This window comes from Myodes glareolus, chromosome 6, assembly GCF_982192425.1.
Source record: "Myodes glareolus chromosome 6, mMyoGla1.1, whole genome shotgun sequence".
In the NCBI taxonomy this organism is placed as follows: domain Eukaryota; kingdom Metazoa; phylum Chordata; class Mammalia; order Rodentia; family Cricetidae; genus Myodes; species Myodes glareolus.
Genome location: NC_142031.1, coordinates 7009283 through 7028203, shown reverse-complemented (window position 1 = coordinate 7028203; position 18921 = coordinate 7009283). Strand labels below are relative to the sequence as shown.

Here is an 18921-nt window from a genome sequence, read left to right as displayed (position 1 = left end):
CAACCAGACCTTGCTATAGGATTTATATTATTTATTATTATTATCATTATGTGTAGGCCAGCAGTTGACACTCAGTGTCTTCTTCAACTATTATTACATTTTAAATTGTATTTTAGTGTGTGTGTATGGTGCTTGTGTCTCAGGTGGAGGAAAAGGGAATGAAGTGAGAGGCCATGTGCTCAAACACCCTGATTTTCCCGGGTCTCAGATCTCAAGCTGTGCTAAACCCCTCAATGTTCCAAGCAAAGAGGCATGAATTGACCATTGTCATGGGAGGAATGTTCATAGAGAGGGAACAACTCCAGGATTCATGGTCAGCATTCAGTGTCCCAAGAAAAACCAGGAAGTCTCTCTGGGATTTTTCTACATGAGGCAGAAGAGGGGAGAGGTTGTGTGTGTGTGTGTGTGTGTGTGTGTGTGTGTGTGTGTGTGTGTTAGGAGTTAGCCATTCAGGCAGCTGACGGATCAGGACCAGGGCATACGGCTCCTGTGTGGGTAGCAGCCTTCAAGAGTCCCCGAGAACAACCTCCTCTAGTCGGCCAGGTGGAAATGGGTGATTTTGGTTGACTGTCTTGTAAAGGAATTTTTGGTGAAAAGTCTCAAATTGGGTACTGCTGCCCCAGTAGCAAGTAAAGCCCATACCAACACATTCGACGGCCAGGTTGGCTCTGTGGCTGTCATCGGTCCTAAACTCCAGCCAGCTCTAGCCGCGGGTACCTGGACTTTGACGTCATGGTTTATTTGGAAGAAGATTAAAGCGGATTTGATGAAAGGCAGACGTCTGAGCTTCCAGTGGGGAAGCTGCTTCTGCAGGGTGGCCCCGCCTGGTTTGTCTGTCCGCATATGAAGGTGCCACTGTAGACTCAACGCTGTCAGGACGTCTACTTTGATCTACTGTACTCACGGAAATGCGCCAGATGCCAGGGCTGGAGGTTGGGTGACTCTGTTTATACGAAGTGTCTGGAGCAGGCAAATGCAGAGATGGAGCAGATTAGCAGCTGTAGGCATCTGGGGAGCCACTGTCAGTGCCGCGGGCTCCTTTCTTGTGTGATAAAAATGTCCTGGACTTCGGTAATGGTAATGGCCAAGGCTATGACTGTACTGAAACCCACGAGTTGTACCCTTGACAGTGGCAACTTAACAAAATTTAAATTACATTTATGTGTTTGTGTCTGTGTTCAGGAAGCTGTGTGCCTGTGGAGGTCAGAGGACAACATGAGAGAGCCCATTCTCTCCTTCCACCACACGGGTTCCAGGGATGGAGCTCAGGGCATGACGCTTGGTGGTGAGCACCTTACCAGCTGAGCCACCTCTCTGTCCCTCTTTATGTTTTTTTGATTTATCACTTACATAAGCAATACTATCATGAGTATCTTAGTATACATAGTTTTTGGACTTTTTTTTTAAAAAGTTTTTGTATTGTTTGAGGCAGGGTTGAATCTTCTCATGGATCCTAAAGTGATTTTATGGCATATAAATTATAATTTAGTTACAATGTTTACCATTAGGGTGTCAGTTCTCAGATTTGTCTAAGATCATGCAATGGCAATCAAAATTCCAGGAGCGTTTTCCTTCATCCCTCCTTCCCTCTCTCTCCCCCTCCCTTTTTCCTTTCTTCCCTCCCTGGGGCACCATGAACCATAAGGTCACAGGCAGGAACCAACTGGTCTCATACGATGCTCTGGAGTGCCCAGGTAGGCTGCTTGGTTTGTCAGGTGTGTTCGCTGTACTTTGACTTAAGTTTAAGGAGGCATAATTCCCTTCAGGGCAAGGAACGTTTGCATCTGTCTGCAAAACAAAAGGCCTTAGGTTCATACCCTGTACCATATAAAAACATTAATTAGAAACAGATCTAGGGGGCTGAAGAGATGGTCCAGGGATTAAGAATACTGGTTATTCTTTCAGAGGACCCCGTTTGATTCCCAGGACCCACGTGGTGGTGCACAGCCACCTCTAACTCCAGTGCCAGGGCATCTGCTACCTTCTTCTGGCCTCTGCGGGTACCAGGTATGCACGTGGTATACATACATACACATAAGTTAAAAATCAATGCATCTTTAAATACATATAAGTATGTATATCTTTAAATACACACAAAAAATCAATGCATGCATATAAGTTAAAAAAATGAATGCATCTTTACGGTGGACTCAGGTTCCACTGTAATAACTTTGATTTAATTTCAAAGAGATCTCCAAATACAGTTACCTCCTGAGATCCTGGAGGGTTGGGCTTCAATAGAGAGCTTTGTCAATCCACAACAACAGAGTGTAATTGAGTTTGTAGAAACTTCTAGAAAGCTCCAAACATATCTCCAGGAATAGAAAGCAGATTATGGCTGCCTGGGACCAGGGGAGCAGACAGGGTGGGGGGAGGCACCTCAGCAGACACAAAGACAGTTGGAGTGACCAATACGTGTCTTACTGTGATAAGAGGGCTGTATTCGGGTGTATGTATGCGTCAAGAGTTCTCTGCTTTAAGTCTTAAGCGCGTGCTGTTTCCTGCTTGTCAATCACATGCTTGTTATATCCAAATCAAGGTCTTCAGAGGCACAACTTGGGGATCAGTACTGGATAGCCAATTCTTCAGTGGGCTTGACCAGCATTCAGTTCTGCTCTGTTCGTAGCTGGCACACTCCCTGTGCTTGAGGGAAATCTGGAGACGTCCCTCCCCTTGCTTCTTGTCTCATCTGTGAAGGGTGGGGTGGTGTCACAGTGTAGAGGACAGGAAAATTGACGAGATCTTGTAGGTCTGGACCTGACAGAGCAGAGAGCTGTCACTGGCTGAGTGCAGAGGGGGAGCCTGTCACTGGCTGGGTGCAGAAGAGGAAGTCAGGGAGGTTTGACTCAAGAGGAGGATTTGAGGTAATCTTGCTGCCTTGAGATGGGGGTGCTAAAGATGAAGGAATGAGAGATCTGTCAGTTGCTAAGGATGACCCTTGCTGACATCCAGCAGGGAAAGGGAGACCCCAACCCTCCAGCTGCAAGAAGGTGGGTCTGTGCATATTAGAATAGAGGTGGGTCCTTACACAGCTTCACCTGACAGACCCCTCTGATTGGCTGAGACCTGGCACGGAGCCCATTGAACCCACTCACCCTTCTGTGGTGTGGGACAATTGTCTGTATTCTGTCAATTATATTTTAAATAAATGCTGATTGGTCAGTAGCCAGGCAGGAAGTATATGTGGGACAACCAGGGAGGAAGTACAGGCAGGGTGACAAGAACAGGGGAATTCTGGGAAAAGGAAAGCTTGGTCCACAGTCCTGGCCCAGTAACAGAAGAAGCAACATGTGACTGCCTCACTGAAAAAGGTACTGAGCCATGTGGCTAACACAGATAAGAATAATGGGCTAATATAAGTTATGAGAGTCAATAAGAAGCCTGAGCTAATGGGCCAATCAGTTTATAACTAATGTAGACCTCTGTGTGATTTCTTTGGGACCTAATGACTGCGGGAACCAGACAGGACAGAAAACCCTGACAACACTTCTGGACTGTCACACTGCTAGTGACCCATGAAGCTGATACATGGGGTTTGTATTACTCAGGGTTCTCCAGAGGAACAGCACTGAGAATGAAAATGTTCTATTTATAGGGGATTTATTAGGGTGGCTTACAGACTGAGGTCTAGCTAGTTCAGCCATGCTTGTCTCCTGGTGGAAAGGTAAAAAGCCCGGTAGTTGCTCAGTCCACAAGGCTGGGTGTCTCGTCTGGTCCTCAGTACATAGTGGGATCCTGAAGAAGTAGGTTATAATACTAGCGAAAGAATACCTCAGCAGCAGGACAGATGAACATGCCAGCGGGAGTGAGGGCAAACAGGCAGAAAGCTTCCTTCTTCCATGTCCTTCCACGTGGGCAGCAACCAGAGGTGTGGTCAAGACTTAGGGTGAGCCTTCTTACCCCAAACGATGTATTAATAAAGTCCCTCACAAGTGTGCCCAGCTGCTAGGGTTTAGTTGATTGCAGATGTGGTCTAGTTGACAGCCAAGATTGGTCCTTACAGTGTTGCTGAGTTTTACTTGGAGACAAAATCTCAATATATAGCTCAGGCTGGCCTTAAGCCCTTCATCTTCCTGTCTCAGCCTTCTGAGTGCTGAGTGTCAATTTTTTTATTTTAATTTCCAGTCCTGGGGACCAAACTCTGAACCTTGTGCATGTTAAGCCAGGACTCTGCTAGGGCATCCATTGAAATGGGTCTGGTTGGCTTTATAGTCGCCAAAACTGATACCCTTTCTTGAAGCCAGACTCAATGGCTATCTCATGGGAAGTGATGGTACCCTGGAATTTCCCCCAGCCCCTCTTTGGTGCCTTTAAAGCCTCTGTATAGCAGGTCTGCTGTCTCCCAGCTAGAACTGACGTTTTCCTAGGGCTGTTTAGATTCTTCCTGGAAAGGTCTAGTTATAATGTTATTTGTTCAATGTGACTGGCCAATCTTAGGGCTCTGGAAGAGTGACGAGAGCTCCAACAGCCTGGCCGTTCCTCCGAAAGTTAAACAGAGCTAGCATCCCAGAATCACAGTCCTAGGCATGCAGCCAAGGGAAAGACAGCAGACGCCTGAAGGAAACTGTACACAAGTGTTCATAGCAACACTGTTTCCTTCAATAGCCAGAGATGGTGACAAGCTCCGTGTCCATCAGCCAATGAAGTAACAAGCTAACGAATTCTATCTGTACAGTGGACACTTACTGAACTCTAAAGAGGAAGAGTGGGCACAGGCTACGGCAGGAGTGATGTTTAAGGACATGCAGTGGAGAGAAGCCAGGCACCAAAGACACTGTCCTAGTCTCCTTTCCGACACCTTGAGAAAGTATCGAGAGGGCCAGGTGTGGTGGTCACTAAAGATGACCAGGATGAAAACCGTAAAGTAAGATCGCGTCACATAAAGTGTGAAGAGTGGGCGGGTCCAAGGAGGATGAATCAGTGGTTTCTAGGATGAGTGGAAGCAGAATCGAAGCTGAGTAAAGTTGCAGAATTCCTCTTCGAGGCGAGGAGGACGTTATAAAATGGATGGTCGAAGGTCTCTTAGTTCTGTGCACAGGTACTCCTTGGGGTTTTGTCCCGGCAAACCCACTCAAGTGGAAAATATCAGACGTAAAAAAGCCCCTACACAGAACACAGCTCGGCAACATGGCAACCGTGAGTGTCAGTGGTTCAATCTGACTGCCCACCATCTTCCTGAGGGACAAGTACCACGTATCATAACCTGGGGAAAAGTGAGGATTCAAAGTTCAACGTGGTTTCTACCCAATGCAGATTTCTTTTACAACACCATAGACTTGAAAAATTCTAACTTGGACTATGGTAAGGTAGGGGACTGTTAATCCTTTAATAGGGAGATTTTTATGGCATGTGAATTATTAACTTTAAAAAATGCAGGCTGCAAAAGACAAAAAAGTGGGTGTGGCTGTGGAGATGGCCCATAGGTACGAGCGCCTGCCACCAAGCCTGATGACCTGAGTTTGGTTCCCAGGACCTGCATGGCAGGAAAAGAGAACAAATTCTTTTTTTTTTTAAAATTTGTTTATTTCATGTGCATTGGTGCTTTGCCATTGGTGTTGGGTCCCCTGGAACTGGAATTACAGACAGTTGTGAGCTGCCATGCGTGTGCTGGGAACTGAACCCAGGTCCTCTGGAAGAGCAGTCAGTACTCTTAACCACTGAACAATTTCTCCAGTCCCAAGACTTGACTCTTCCAAGCTGTCCTACATACGATAAATAAATGTGAGTGTGGTGGGACTTAGAATCCCAGGATGAAGGGATAAGAGGATCTGGTGAGGACAAGAAGCTGTCCCAGAACCTCCACATGGTCTCCACATCTGCCCTCATTCAGTGTATACGCAGGGGGCTAACACTCTTAGCGTTGTGGGGTGCTGTGTTTCCTGATCATAACAGCAATTCCCATCTTAACCAGAGTAGCTGACTGACCCATACGAGACCCTCGACAGCCTGTGGACTGTCCCTAACAAAGAGAAGGGGCAGTCATTAGACTGTTATCTGAGATGCCGTCCTTCCCAGCTGTGTATCAATCTGCCCCAGCTTCCACTTCTCTTCGGAGATGGTAGCGTTGACCGGGGTGGAAGATACCGAGGGGGAGACATCTACGCAGCTACGGGAAAGTCGTCATCCGTGTGCTGTGTGAGCTTCTGTTGCGGCTCTTCGGAGCCATCCGCGGTCTCTTAAGTCCCTTCACTCATGGTCCTGTAAGTAGTCCAATAAACTCATTGGTTCACCAGCCTAGGCTTGAGTGAACGGACGTGCAGCAGGGATGCGTGCAGCGCTCCCAGGGACGGCCTCTAGACATCACCCCGAGTTATAAAAGGACCGTGATATCCCCATTTTAGCCTTTCAGGCACCCTTCTCTGAGCCCTGGGGAAGTCCTGGTGTTGGGGGGCAGAAGCCTTACTCTTCTCAGTCTTCTGGGGACTGCTCTGTCATCCTAAGTGCTCTTGCGGATGTATGGAGATGTGGGCTCATCTCAGAAGCTCCAGGGGGTCTGCACAGATGCAGCCTGGTGAGAAAACCCATGGCCCCTGGGGTGATGTCTGGGTAGCACACAGGCTCTTTCCCTGTGACTGTGGGCAGTTCCTGGGAACAAGAGGGCTTCAGCTGCCTGATTTTCTTCGGTTTCATCTTTCTCTAAGATGGACGCCTCCCCCTTTCTTGGATGGAATCTATATCATGTCTAAGTGGACTCCGTCAGCTCCACATGACTGAAAGCCGTGAGCTCTGAGGGACCACATGAGGCACTATGAGCCTTGTGCTTTCCATGGTGGAGCTAGGGCCGTCCCTCAGAGGGATGCCTGCTGGGTGCATTTAGTCTTACTCTCACTAGAGGGCGCCACAACCTTCCTTTATTGCTGTCCTGGCCTCTGAATTTCACAGACTCAAGGGCTCTTCCTGGAGGTATACCTTCACTGGAGAGTCTCACGATCCCACTATCAAAAAGCCAACCGCTAACCCGCACCAGTCCTACCACAGAACCAAACGATCTTATCAGGGCGACAATGGCTTTTCTTTGATAAGACAATGCAGTTTGGGGTTTTGCAACAGCTCTGATACCAGTGTACTATGAACTGAACCCCCTTGGACTGCCACTTCAATTTATGGCTAAAGCCAGAACCCACCCCCCACCCCACCCCTGACAGCACAAGTCCCGTTACTCTGCGGTGCTGAAGAAACTCCCAGTGAGTCAGGCATGATGGTGTATGCCTGGAATCCTAGCAGGTAGAGGCAGGAAGATCAGGAGTTCGAGGGTATCCTCAGCTAAATAGCAAGTTTGAGATCAGCCTGGGCTACATGAGACAAAAACCCACCAAAAATTAAAACAAAACAAAGTCCCTCCCCCCTCAATAAAACCCTCTAAACCAAGGCTCCTGGAGAAAGCTGCTGGGAACCACTTCCGATCAGGCCGCTGCCAGCTGCCCTCCTGATACTGGGGCTTCGCCTCTCATGAAACAACATGAGATATTTTTCTTCTTTGGTCACTGTTAGTGATTAGGTAGGAGACAATGATTGAGGTCTTCAGTCCAACACAAATGGGACTTACTCTGCCCTGGTACCGCATAGAGGAGGGCGACCAGTAACGGAGTTCCTCCAAATGTGGCTTGCGCACCCACAGGTCTCCATGAGAGAAAGATGCCCAGAAGAACATTTGGGAGAACTAAGGAATCTTGATGAGGTAACGGGAAGCTGGGGAAGGAGAGGCAGAAAGGTGGGACCCTGCTCCTTCACCAGGTGTGTGAGGAGTAGAGATCTCTCTCTCTCTCTCTCTCTCAGACACACACACACACACACACACACACACACACACACACACACACACACTTGTGTATGTTCAAATGTGTTGGAAGTGTCAGTGTGTTCATGCATGGGTGTGTGCTGCAGAGTGGAAGGTTCTGGATCAGATGTTGTGTACAATGTAGCGTTTACATCCCCCTTCCCCATACACCACAGAAGCTGTCTTGGAAGAATCTACCTACATGCTCAGTCCTTGACCTTTGACCTCAACCCTCATCCTAATCCTAATTCTAATCCTCATTGTAGTCCTGTGTGTGTGTGTGTGTGTGTGTGTGTGTGTGTGTGTGTGTGTGTGTTATTGCCAACTCTCTGGGAGGCCGCTGGCTTGGCTGTACCATCTTTACACATAGCAGACGATACCACCAGGAAGAGACATCCACCTTTACAATCCCCAGGAGGGGAAGGAAGGGATGGGAGGCCTCATAATCTCCATTCACCTGCCCTTCTCACATAGACCCCTCCTGTTGGTCCTGAAAAGCCAGCTAAACTTTGCCTAGTCTTTGACCTCTCCACTGCCTCTTCCCACACAGATAGTCCACCATCGCTCCGCAGGAGCGTCTGCTTCCCTCGCATTGACTCTTCTGGGTTTGTGCCCCCTTCATTCATCCTGCAGCAACGGAAGGACTGGGTGGGCGCTCTCGGCTTCCATGATGTTGCTCCTCCCGGCCACCGTAAGGAACAAGGCCTTACCCTGCCTTGTTTCCAGGGCCTACTCAGCACCTGGCACTCAGGAGCACCAGCTGAATGAACTGTCTAGGCAGTGAGGGTGGGAAATGCTGTCACGAGAGGATTTGAAGCCCTCTCCCCAGCATGGCCAGCACCGGGGGACAGACATCATCTTCCGGCTCACTTCCCTACAGTTCGCAGTAGAAATAGCTCCCTTTTCCCATCTCAGAAAACAGCTGTTCCACTGGCTCCCCCGGCATGTGCCAGCACTATAAATACCCAAGGCCTTGGCACAGGGATCCGGGGAACTAGGGAAGCCGGAGTCCTGAGCTGTGTGGGCAGTGGGAGGGAGAAACATTGCCTAACTTCCCTCCCCTCGGCCTCCAGGCACAGACTGGCTCTGCTTCCCACGGGCTAGGAAAGCCGGCAGTATTCCTAGGAATCTGGCAGGCAGATGACCAGCGGCCCTCCCGCCCTGGTGGTGGCTAATACACTGTCTAGGGCAGACCAGTCAGCTCCCACTGCCCGGGACGGTGGGAGTCAAGCCTCTGCTTCCAGCTGGATTCTTGCAGGATGGGTAAAGACCCAGGATTGGCTTTCGTTCATATTTAAAAAGGATTTCCCTAGCCAAATGTGGTTGGTACTATAATCCCAACATCTGGGAGACTGAGGCAGGAGGATGACCTCAAGATAGGGGTTGGGTTACATACTGAGCTCTGACCAGCCCAGGCTGCATAGGGAAACCCTGTCTCAAAAACCAAACCAAAACCAAACAGTATGAAATCACAAAATCCTTCAGAAGGAGCCCAGGAGAGGTAAGAGCTGGGGGTAGTGACACAAACCCGGAATCCCAGAACTGGAGAGGTTGCGGCAGGAGGATTGGGAGTTCACAGCCAAACTCAGACACGTTGTTCAAGGGCTAGCCTGGGTTACATAAGACTGATCAAACCTAAACAAACAACAATCATATCATCTGCTCTATGACTCCTAGCATATTCTTTCACCCCAAATGCCACACGCTACTTTGACATGAGTGTGTAGAATTCTCTAGTGTGAGTGAATGGAAAAGAGGGACCTGGGAGGGGATCAGGTTCTGTCTTAAAATCATAAGTGCAGTGTGAGGCAGATGTATGGACAGCACGAGCTAATTGGAAAGTGGCTAGCCCACCTTCAGAGCACAGTCCTATTGCTCTCCTAAATCATTAAAAAATGCATGTGTTTGTATGGGTGCTTTGTTTGCCTTGTGTCTGTGCACATGTGTGCAAGGGGCCCAGAGACCAGAGGAGGGTGGGGCAACAGCAGTTGTGAGCTGCTGGGTAGGCACTGGGAACCGAACTCTGGTCCTCTGAAAGAAGAGCGTGGGCTCTTATGTGCTGAGCATCCAGCCCCAGAAAACATCTTTCCTTGTATTTTCTGCCCACTTCCTCCTTCCCACTCCTAGGCTCCTAGGATTGCTTAGTGCTTTATCCTGGTGGGCAGTTTGGGTCAGCGCTTCCTCAAGGCCCACAGGAAACACAGCTGCATCCTTTGTCATCTCCGCCCCATCCCCTCCCGCTCCCCCACCAATCTCTGTGGGCTGGGGCTCAGGGCAGCTGCCCTTCACCTTCCCCTCTCCTGAGGTCAGGACTTTATGCTCATATGAGACCAACATCAGGTGTCTGGCCCCTGTGCTCCTGTGTGCTGCCACATCTTCCTGTCATCTCTTTCTGCCATCTTCTGCAGGACCAAGGCAGGAAGGGAAGAGCCTCAGCATCCACGTCATCTCCCTCTTAGCCTTGCTACTCTCCACCTGTGGGCCATCACAGGGCACAGACATCTGCTCAGGCGCGCTCTGCAGCTCTGTGTTGGAACATCACTGGCCTCTGCTGGCTTACTCTCTGCCTCAGGACCTTGGTGGGAATTAAAGCAGGAGCGATTACTTCCTAACATCTTGTTTTGTTTATGCTTGCTGAGGGCAGGAGACCGGCAGTTGGTTTTAACAACACAACATGTCCCCTTTGACTTGCTCGTGTTCCGGGTGTTTTCCACACGCTATAGTGTTACACCTGGGGAGAGAAGAGCTGCAGATGGCGGTCTTTGTGCACTGGGCTATCAGGGGCTTTAGGTTCATCTCATGGTCATACATGGTGGTTGTTTTTCCGAATACTGTGCCCAGAGTCAAGATAGAAACAGGCAAAAGAGGCTCCTCCAACCCATTTATTTATTTATTTATTTATTTATTTATTTATTTATTTATTTATTTATTCATGTGTGTAGAGGCCAGAGGTGAACATCTGTGTCTTCCTCAATCAACCTCCACCTTATTTTTTGTGTGTATGTGGTTGTGTGTGCACGTGTGCATGGGTACATGTTTATACGTGTGCACATGAGTGTGGAAGCCAGAGTCAGTATCAGGCCCTCCTCCATCACTTGCTACCTTATTTTTTGAGACAGGATCTCTCCCTGAACTTGGAGCTCACTATTTGTTTAGACTGGCTGGCCAGCAGCCCTACATAGCCTCCAGTTTCTGCCTCCCCAGTGCTGCAATTACAGGCACGTAGGGTTTTGGTGCCGGGAGACGGAACTTGGTCTTATGCTTGTGCGGCAAATACTTTAGCTACTGAGTGTCTCCCTAGTCTCCTCCAGTCTGTCTTTTAGGGAAGAAGAACAAAGCCCCTTTTAGAATCTTTGGTAGGACCCTGCCAGGTGGACTTGGCTTTCCCAGCCTCTCAGTGGGGATGGACAAGGGAGGAGGCAGAGCAATGATTCAACAACAGGTCCATGCCACCAGGCAACCCACAGGAACCAGGTTGGAGATGCTCCCTGGACACAAGCAGGTGAGGCTCTGTATCCCTTTCCTCTCAGGCCTCTGTGCAGACATGTTCGCGAGCGTCACACTTGCCCTGGGTGTTGCTGTGGTGGGATTTCAGCCTTGGCCCCGGAAATCCAGATAGCACTGAGCAATCACAGGGATAGGGTGAGGCATGCAAGATCAGGCATGCCATCAGGACTGGCTTTGAAAAACCCGCTGAATACTTGAGGTCTCTTGGATGTCAGCTCCCATTTTATGGAAACTGAACTCTAGTTTCGGTTATTCTAGACCAACCTTCCTAGACAGATTTTTTTATTTTGGTAGTTACCGTTTTTGATTTTGAGAAAGAGTTTCACTCTGTCATTCAAGCTGGCTGCAAACCGACATCCTCCTGCCTCAGCCTCCTAAGTACTAGAATTACATGTGTGAGCCCCTGCACAGCTCTTCCGACTTCACGCTGGTTCTAACTAATTGATTAATGGATTAATTAGAGATACCGTCTTGCTATGTAGCCCCTGGCAGAACTGGGACTCACTAGGTAGCCCAGGTGGGTCTCAGACTTTAACCTCTCCTTCCCGCTTCAGCTTCCAGGAGGCTAAGGTGCCAAGCATGCCCAGCTCTTTCTTATATTGTCAGTTATTAAGTGGATCTCCTTTTCCCAGGAGCAAAGGAGAGAGGGAAGGTGGCTCAGTGGGTAGAGGCGCTTGCCTTGCAAGTCTGACCTCCTGGACCTGACCCCAGGACCTGGCTACAGATGGGCGGGAACTAACGGCACCAAGCTGTCCTCTGCCCTCTACGCGTGCAACTGTGCCCCCAACGATAACAAACCAACCAACAAGTTAAAATAATATAAGAAGGAGAGAGGAGGGAGGGAGGCAGTAAGCTTAGCTTACCAGCATGAGGCTATGGTGCTCCACTCTACCGTTCTTACGGCAAACACAGCACAGACTTGCACACTCCACACGGGTCAGGTGGCTCTGTCTGCGCCTCTTGTGAAGGCAGAGAGGGTGATAACAGCCTTCATAGTAATGGCGTTGGTGTGTTCCGGGCCAGTGAGATAGCGCAGCTGGTAAAGGTGCTGTTGCCAAACCTGAAAACCCTCCTTCAGTCTCCAGGATGCACATGGTAGAAGGAGAAAACTGACCCCTGCAAGGCGTCCTCTGACCTCCACGTGTGCACCATGGCTTGTGTGTGCCCACACATGAACACAAACACATACACAGTCTCCTATAATAAATTTTAAAATGACATTTAAAAGTTATTATATTTAGGTCGAATGTTTTTACTTTATTGCAGCTTTACAATACCAACATTTAATATTTAAATATATGTAATATCAAATTCTTTATTTATAATAAAATAATTATTAATAAATTATGAAACTCATTAAAAATTTCACTTCTTTGTTTTTTTTTTTTTTTTTTTTGCTTTACTTTAGGCTCACTGCCTCACAGCCACTCACTCTTAGGATGTGTTCCTTGCTAAAAACTTAAAAAAACAAAGAAAGAAAGAAAGAAAGGAAGGAAGGAAGGAAAGGAAAGAAAGAAAGAAGGAAGAAAGAAAACAATTCAGCTCATCAGGGCTGGAGAGATGGCTGAGAGGGTAAGAGCACTGGCTGCTCTTCCAGAGGTCCCGAGTTCAATTCCCAGCAACCACATGGTGGCTCACAACCATCTGTAATAAGACCTGGTGCCTTCCCTGCCAGCAGTACATTGTATGCTTAATAAATAAATAAATCTTAAAAAGAAAAAAAGAAAGAAAGAAAACAAGCCTGGCTTCTTAGAAATATATAAAAATTGCTACATCAAGACAATGGAATTATTCCTTGCTATAGCACAGTCAGAGGTCCAGCCATGAAAAGATGAGGAGAAGCCAGGTGCGATGGCACAGACCTCTGATCCCAGAACTTGGGAGGCAGAGGAAGGCAAATTTTTGTGATTTCAGGGTCAGCCTGGTCTACATGGGGAGTTCTAGATCCGTCAAGGCTACATAGTGAGACCCCGTCTTAGAAAGAGAGAGGAGGAGGAAAAGACAGAAGACACGTGGTACTAGTGGCAGAAGCCGGTCTGGACAGGCTACCCACAGTTTAATCCCTACTCTGACTTTCTGGAAAAGACACGCTGAGGAAACAGATTGGGAGTGGCCAGGGCTGGGATGGAGCCTCGGCGCACGCAATTTATTGGTCATGAAAGCTTCCTTGTAGGCCACAATAAAAGCAGAAGTAAGTCATTCATGTGTTGTGCAACTCTGACTGTGACCCTAATGTGACAGAGATGTCGGGTGTTAGCAGTGTGGCCACATGGTTTCATGGGCAAGGGATGTCCCCAAGGGTGCAGGATGTTGATGGCCAGGAAGGCCATGTGCAGGGTGATTAATTGAAACCCCACTGTCTGCTCCGCTTGTCTGTGACTCAGAAACTGCTCTAGGTGGCAGACTCAGTTGGTGGAGAGCTGAGGAAGGCCCAGGTGCCACATGGCATCGACCCTGTGTGGTGGCACCGTAACGCTGGCACTTGGCACTCGGGAGGTCGAGGAAGGAGGTCAGAAGTTCAGGATCACCCTCAGCCATGTATCAAGTTGGAGTTCAGCCTGGGCTACATGAGACCCTCCCTCCCCTCAAAAAGTAAATGTGGCTTAAGTGTGTTCATACACAGATGAGTGCAAGTGGAGACAGAGGGTTGGGCACATTTTTTAGAAAAGTCCCCATTTCATCCCAAGGCCTGCCAGCAAACTTTCTCGGTGTTTGAAGGGGCCTGGGACAGCGGAGGGGGGATAGCACGGTGTTCTTACAAGGACACCATTTTCTTAACATCTTCCTCTGGGCATCCAGGCCTGTGGGCAGCCAAGGGCTTCCCTCTCCTCCCACCAGCAGAGAACAGGGCCAGGTCAGCAGCTCACACCAATCCTTAGACACAGGGAGTCTTATTTAGTCTAGAAACTCACAAAGGAAATATCTGCTTGCACGTGAAAAATTTCTGGAATGTCTCTGCGAGACCACCGTGAAGAGCCCGGTGCACAGCCCACAACCACAGCCATCCAGGCAACCTGGTGGCCCTGCTGTGTCCCTCAGTCACCCTTGCTCTTCTGAGCCCCCAAGGGTGAGAGACTGAATGGGAAGAGGGAAGGAGAGGAGCGGGGATTCTCTGAGGTTGGAGAGAAACCTGGAGAAAGGAGGGGAGACCTGGGAGTCCTTCACCCCAGGACTCTAATTCAGGTCAGAGGGCTCTGCTCCCCTCCCCACCCTCCTCCCTTCTATCTTGTTTCCCTCCCCCCTTTCTTTCTCCCCTCTCTTTGTTTCATTTAGACAAGGTCTTCTGCAACCCAGGGTGTAATCCTGCTGAAGTCCAGGGTGGCCTTGAACTCCTTGAACTCCTGGTCCTCCCGCCTCCACTTTCTCAGTACTGGGGACATAGGCCGGTGCCACTGTGCACAACCTCCGTCTACCTGTAATTAATCTCTCCAAGTTTCCTTCTTTTTTTCCCTCAAGTTTTAAAAAAATGTACTTTAGTGTGTGTGTATGTGTGTGTGTGTATGCGCGTGCATATGTGTACGTGTATATGTGTGTGTGTAGAGGTCAGAGGACAGACAACTTGTGGTTATAGGCGGCAATCAAAGGGCAAGCGGTGGGAATCCGTTCTCCCCTTCTACTTTGTGGGTCCTGGAAATTGAACCCAGACCTCCCGTTCATTGGGGGCAGGAGCCTTCATCTGCAGAGCCATTTTGTGGTTCCCTACTTTTCTCAAGACCTGCTTCTCCAGAGGCCATTGACGGTTATAGACCTGGGTTTACTTAGATAGGCATGTTGGGGTGCAGGGCACTGAGGGCGTGGATATGACGTTTTCTCCGGGGTGACAATAGGGACACTCTTAATCCAGTTTCCTGGCCCCTCTGCCCTAGCACTCTTTGTAGGGTCATCTAATCTTGCATGAGACCAGTTTCAGCAACAGAGGCAAAAGACTGTGCCCTTGTTGTTTTTCTAATGGTCTTTCCTTTCCAGTCAGCATGCCGAGTAAAGCCGCCGGGACACGGAAAAGGGGGCCTGACGCTGGAAAAGAAGCTCAGGGCTCTAGGGCACCCACTGGAAAATAAGAAGCAGTCAAGCACCAGGTGTGAGGACTTTAGATAGAACACTGCCCACAGAGCGCTTGGGATAACAGCAGTCAGCTCTCCGAGGACCGGCCTCTCTCAGAGCCTAACATTTAAGTTCCAGACAGTTCCAGGCAGTCTCAACAGCACATGGATTTCCTGGGGCAAGCGCAGCCTCGTGGCCCATTCTGTCCACGCATCTCAAATTTCAAGTTTAAGAGCTGATTTTCTAAGGACTATGCTAAAACTCTCACATTCCACCACACACACACACACACAGACAGACACACAGACATACACACACACACACACACACATACACACACACAGACACAGACACACACACACACAACAACCGTTGTTTTTCAAAATGTTGTCTTACTTGGGAATTTATGACGTCAAACACTTAAAAATGTGGACAGTTTTGTTTCAAAAGACTTGATGGGGCAAATTTTAGAACTCTTGATTTTTTTCTTTCAAAGTCTTTGCTTCGGGTTCATTTCTGCAATCAGGCCTGGCAGTGGCTTAGTGGATGCGGCTAAGGTCACATAACGAAGGACTCATAGATGCCGAGTCTGGCCCTGTAGCCATTCAGATCTGTAAATATTTTCCCTTCAAAAACAGAAATCAAGAAGTTACTTTGGGGTCACTCAAAACTCTCAAAAGATCTTTTTCAAATGAGAACTAGTTGGGTTTTCTTGGAAGAGCTCCTCGGCACCTTCACGGGTCCAGGTTTTGGGTATCTGTGCTGCTTGAACCAGTGAGGTGGCATCAGGGGACGAGAGCCCAGGGCTGGTGCAGTCGGGGGCTTCAGGTGACTAGCCGAGGGGACAGAAGAGACTCTCTGGGCAGGCTCTGGATGCAGGGTGACCGGCTTTTTTCCAGTGGCTTCTGTGGGGGTGCAAGCTTCAGTAGGGCCGTGTGCATTGCCTTAAGGAAGAAGGCGGAGGGCAACAGCCATGAGGTTGCAGAGGGTGAAGGCACAGCTTTGCCTAGAGTGTGATAGAGCTTGGAACACATCCCCCAAATCATACATTGGAAACTTGATCTTCAATGCAGAAGTGCTGAAGGGCAGGAGACAGGTTCTCGCTATGTAGCCCAGGCTGACCTTAAATGCACCATCCTCCTGCCTCAACCTCCTGAGGTCTGGGATTACCGGAGTGTCTTACCACATACAGTTAGAGGGGGGCTTTTAAGAGTGTGTAGGTCATGAGTGCCCCTCCATCATGGATGGATTAATGCTGTCACTGGGAAGATGGGTTCTTTTAAAAAGGAATCCGAAGGAATCTGGGGTCAGGCATGGTGACACACTGGGAAAGCAAAGCCGGTAACTGCCAGTCAGGACCTACAGAGTGAGACCCTGCTCCCCTCTCCTCCCCTCCAAGGCAAGTCTGGACTCTGTCTGTGTGTCTCTGTGACATTTTTATTTAGACAAAGTCTTGCGTATCCTGGGCTGCCTCAAACTTACTGTGTAGCCAACTGAATTTCTGGTCCTCCTGCCCTTTGTACTGAGTGCTGGGAATACAGGCCTAGCCCTGGGGCTCCATCCCAGGTTTCAAGCACTCCAGGCAAGTGGGTACCAACTGGGCCACATCCCAGTGCCTTAAAAGGCACGTTTTGAACCTTGGGAGCTTTTGGGTTTGTTCTTGTCTGTGGGGGACAGGCAAAGAAGGCACTCTGGCCTGGGGACTTCTTTACCTTTGGAGGTGGCTTCCAACACACTGAGTCACTCTTGTACCACCCATGTAGAGCTGTCCTGGAAAAAAAAAACAACAAAAACACTAAAATAAATCTACCCTGCTTCCTGGCGGTTGTGCAGCTCATGAGGCGATGGCCAGGAGCACAGCGTGGCAACACCAAAGAGGCAGGTGGCGGAAGGAAGCACAGCGTGCGGGGAAACTCGACTGTGATTTCATCGTGTGGAGGCTGCGTCAGGCTGGGGTCTGTTTCTCCAGGGAGCAGACCCCAGAAAACACGCAGGGGTGTGGCTAAACCAGCTAGCCTGAAGCTGGCTGCCCTAAGGCTAACACCCAAGGGTGGATTTGCAACCTGGCCCTGGTCTGCTGACCAGTCTCCGCTCCTGAGCCCCAGCTGTGCTGGGAACTGACCTCATTCATGAAGTAAACACTGAATCAGATACCAGTGGGCCTAACCCCGGTGGAGTGGAAACAGCTCAGATCTTTTCATAATTACGAAGCGGCCGATTGCACTTGGCGTGAGCCCCTCAAAAGATGTCAGTCGGAATGAGTTCATGAGCATCTCTTGCCAGTTTCGTCAGAAGCCAGTTGCCTTGCTGTGGCTGAAGTGGTTTGTCTTAAAATGTACTTACATTCTAGTTCGGACACCTCAGATGTCCTCCTGGGAAGCAGTGCAGGTTTGCAACTGGAAGACGCTACTGGGAACCCACCAGCTGCCGCTGAGCCCTGGACACATCTGGAGCTGGTCTCGGGAGCCAGATGTTCCTGAGGGCAGGGGCTATGTAGCGCAGGTCTGTCTCATGATGATGTGGTCCAGGCTGGGATCAGGGGCCTGGCGTCGGTGTGTGCTTCTTTTGGGTCATGGACACCCGCTGGAGGTGTCCACACTCCCCTTCGGTTAGTCAGAGACTGTGGCCATTCGTGCTTTCATTCCCTTGCTTATTCGTGTGGTTTGTCCAGGAGATGAGAGGCCGTGCTCCACTGTATCTGGGCCACTTTGCAGGGCACTTTCAGAACCTGGGAGAAAAATAATTTCTTTTGTTTTAAAGATTTATTTTAAAAAAATTGTATGCATGTGTAAGTTACCTCAGAGGCCAAACGAGGCCACTGAGTCCCTTTGGGTCCAGAGTTATGGGTGGTTGTGAACTGCCCAAATGGGTGCTGGGAACCAAAGTTGGGTCCTCTGCAAGAGCAGTATGTGCCCTTAACCGCTGAGCTATCTCTCCAGCCCTGACGAACAATTCCTAATCATTCATTCCTTAGCCTCATTTACATGTGGAACAGTGGGATGTAGTGCCTGCCACTTGTTACCAGACTGCTTGAGTTCAAGTCCCAGCTCTACCTCTTATAAGAAGGACGGGTTTGGGAGGGTCACTCCCTTCTGTGCCTCGAGACTTAAGGGTTAATTCTGGGGCACAGTAGGAAATCAACAAGCATTAGCAGCCTTGATCCCAGTCTGCTTGTCCCGGCTGAAACAAACCAAAACCAAAACAAAACGGCACTGACTAATTCATAAACGTTAGAAATCTATTTCTTCAAGTTCTGCAGGCAGGGATTTAGAGGTCACCGTGCAGCATTTGACATCTGGTGAGACCTTCCTGCTGCTTCCCCGTGAGACAGCGGGCTGGAGGGAAAGGACATCTGGGATCCTCCAGGCCTTCTCTACAGCATCTAATCCCCCCTCCCCACGCCATAGTGGCAGTCTGCTGACTCAGTCACCTCCCAAAGGCCTAACAACTCTACATGGATTCAATTCCACGTAGATTTTAGGAAGGACAACGTCCCTCAGGGCAGGGAAACCTTTGTTTTTGTCATTGCCACCAGTAAGCTAGAATAAATAAAAAGGCATTTTGGACATCTTGTACTGTTAAGTACACACGGTGAC

The 18921-nt window shown here is 49.2% G+C and overlaps 1 long non-coding RNA gene across 1 annotated transcript; it reads right to left on the bottom strand.

Annotated features, from left to right (window-relative positions):
• Positions 1 to 15697: 15697 nt before the first annotated feature.
• Positions 15698 to 18048, bottom strand: LOC146894074 (uncharacterized). The gene is made up of 2 exons (XR_015737968.1): positions 17669 to 18048; positions 15698 to 17095 (listed from the first exon to the last, which is right to left on the bottom strand). It is a non-coding gene; the product is annotated as an uncharacterized LOC146894074 (long non-coding RNA).
• Positions 18049 to 18921: the final 873 nt, after the last annotated feature.